This window comes from Drosophila suzukii, unplaced genomic scaffold (assembly GCF_043229965.1).
Source record: "Drosophila suzukii unplaced genomic scaffold, CBGP_Dsuzu_IsoJpt1.0 scf_23, whole genome shotgun sequence".
Lineage (NCBI taxonomy): Eukaryota > Metazoa > Arthropoda > Insecta > Diptera > Drosophilidae > Drosophila > Drosophila suzukii.
The window spans coordinates 30,836-33,855 of record NW_027255910.1 but is presented as its reverse complement, the minus strand read 5'-3'; the positions used below and the strand labels follow the sequence as shown (position 1 = coordinate 33,855).

The following is a 3,020-nucleotide window of genomic DNA, read 5'->3' as shown; positions in this document are numbered from 1 at the left end:
CGTCAGCTGCTTCAGCATATCCCCCTGCTCCTCATCTGCAGCTTTTGGGCTGCTTTTATCTCCTGCTGGGGGGGTGCCAGGCTGCCTGCCACTGCACTCCACCCTTTTTTCTGGCGATCTCGCCATTACACTGCTTTTTTTAAAAGGGTCAGCTCCCGTGTTGGCCCAGTCAGGTAGGCTGGACAAAGGCGTGTGGAAGCCGTCGGCATTAGCCGGCGCCGCCAGGCCTTTGTTTGCCGGCGTGCCTCCACTATTGGTTGGCACAACCCCTAGGCTAGCGCCAGGGTGTTGTGCCCCCGATCCCCTGCCCGCCATTTCCCCGCCTGGGGAGTTCGATGGTACTGCAGTAAGCTTGGATCTTTACCCGCAGTATCTGCTGTTTTCCGATCGGACTTTAATATTTTTATGAATTATTAAATAAAGGGGATAAGTCTTAGTAATAAGGCTTATGGTTTTTATTTTCAAATTTTTTTTTTAAAGAGCCACCCAAAATTCCCTACGTGCTACGGCACGCACTTATTTATGTGCTTGGCCTGCACCCTGTCCGAAGCTTGCTGCTATAGCACCCGCAGCCCCTTTCGCACACTACGATCAGCTGGTCGCGCAAGCGCTTTCCACCACTGATTCAGTGTTTGCAAAAATAGAAAGCGCGAGTGAAAAAATTTGGCAACTGCTAAACAAACAACGAGTGGAAAGTAATAAGAGGCAGAGATGCCTCCCCTCCCTCATCTACGACCGGCCCCTGCCTGGCCGCCAAACCTGTTGGGGATAGATTCCCAAGCTGCTCCTGGATGTCGTCCACGGCCTCCCGTCCACCAGCTGATGTCCAGGTGCGTGTCCCGAGTGCTCCACGCCGGATGGCCGGCTGCGCTTCTGGTTTTAAGCTGAAAACTTCAAGGAATAAACGGAGCGATTTTAGAACGCGTCCGCACTCTCTGCTTTCACAACTCTCTTCCTCCCCTTGTATTAGGGTAACGAGGGGTCATTGTAAAAGAGGTTGTGAGGAGTTGAATAACTCCCCACAAATAGAAGCAGCAGCAGATGGCCGGCCGCTTACCAGATACGCGGCGAATTCGCGTAGTAACGGCGCGGCGAGGAGAACGAGAGAGTTTGGAGACCAAGGGTGGAGATCGAGAGAGTTTGGAGACCAACGAAGAGAGCGAGAGAGTTTGGAGACCAATGAAGGAGAGCGAGAGAGTTTGGAGACCAAGGATGGAGATCGAGAGAGAATGGAGACTTCGCGGGCAGAGCAAGAGTGCCGTGTGCAAAAGCGGATAACGGAACTCCACCGGACTTTGGACTCTCCCGTGAACTTTGGACCGGGAGAAGAAGTGCCACATCTCGGCAGTGAAGAGATCCAGCGGAGTGGAGAGATCCAGCGGGCCGTGCGCAAAAGGAAAATAACGGTTCCCGGAGGCCCTATATAAGGCCGCAGAGCGCTGGCAGCTGGATCAGTCGATCACAAGGAGTCAAACCGTCAAGATCACTCAGATACCAAAGTGAACAATCAAACAACCAGATAATCTACAAGGGAGCAACAGCAAGTCGAGTCGCCAGAGAAGCAGCCCCGTGGGAGCCTTCGAGGAGCGAGATTGCTACGTCGAGACAAAAAGCAAAAGGGTGAGGCTAGGGTGGAACGTTCGTTTACACTAGGCGTGGAAGCGAAGTAAGGCGCGAGGCAGCTTCCTGGCGTTCCGCCTTGACTGTCCGCGCGGGCTGAGCAGAAACCCCAGTGGGACCATCCGGGACAGAGCAAGGGACAGGCGGCGGTGTGTCGAAAGGAGCGATCCTGGAGACCGCAGCTTCTGTTCACCCCAGTCTGAGAACGGTGACGCTTCCCTAAGCCCGTACGGCCGATACCCCTCGCGAGTCCGAGTCGGTACCAGCAGTCACCAAGTCACGCGTGAGAAGCGAACAGCGAGCGAGCGTCTTCAGGGAGCTGCGAGGATCTTCAGGGAGCGGCGATGATCTTCAGGGAGCTGCGAGTATCTTCGGGGAGCTACAGGACTGGAGCACCGAGTCATCAAGGCGAGAGGTCGTCGAGTCAATCAGGACCGTCGGAAGCACCGAAGGTCACAAGCAACGAGTCAAGGCCAACCAAGCGACTAAGACAATTGTAATAATATACCCGTAATAAACCCAATACGTACCCGTGAATTCTGTTCTTTCTCACTGAGTTACTGGGCGGTCACGTTAATATAAATTTGGTGGGACGAACACACAATATACTGAGCTAGCCGCACGAATCTCGTAGCGAGCAGACCATAAAAATCAGTTCGTTACATCTGGCGCCCAACGTGGGGCACGAACCCACGACCCTGAGATTAAGAGTCTCATGCTCTACCGACTGAGCTAGCCGGACGACACGACGAAATTCCTGGAGGCAGAGCTATCGACTTTCAGCAGCATGAAGGGAGCATCAAAAATGGCAGAGCATCAGATCACGATGAAAGACGACAAACCAATAAAGCAGCGATACTATCCCAAGAATCCGAAAGTTCAAGGGGAGATCAATGCGAAGGTGGACGAGCTTCTCCAAATGGGATACATAGAACACTCAACAAGCCCATACAGTTCTCCCATCGTGATGGTTAAAAAAAAGACGGGCAAATGGAGACTGTGCGTCGACTTTAGGCAAATAAACGCCAAATCTGTAAAGGATGCCTACCTGATGCCCCGAATAATTTATATTCTCGACCAACTGAGGGAAGCACGGTACATCAGCAGCTTGGACCTATAAGATGCGTACTGGCAAATCCCACTGAAAGCAGACAGCAGGCAGTATACGGCGTTTACAGTGCCGGGGAAAGGTTTATTCCAATGAAAAGTAATGCCATTCGGACTTCATTCGGCGTCTGCGACCTTTCAACGGGTGCTGGACCGGGTGATCGGCCCCGAAATGTCGCCGCACGCATTTGCTTACCAGGACGACATCATAGTGATCGGGCTCTCGCTGGAGGAACACAAGGCCAACCTAAAGGAAGTGTTGCGACGACTAAAGGAGGCAAATCTGAGATTAG

General features: G+C 52.9%; 1 non-coding gene across 1 annotated transcript; it reads right to left on the bottom strand.

The window, feature by feature from the left end:
• Window positions 1-2,289: 2,289 nt before the first annotated feature.
• Window positions 2,290-2,362, bottom strand: TRNAK-CUU (transfer RNA lysine (anticodon CUU)). Its single transcript has one exon. It is a non-coding gene; the product is annotated as a tRNA-Lys (tRNA).
• Between the last annotated feature and the right edge of the window lie 658 nt (window positions 2,363-3,020).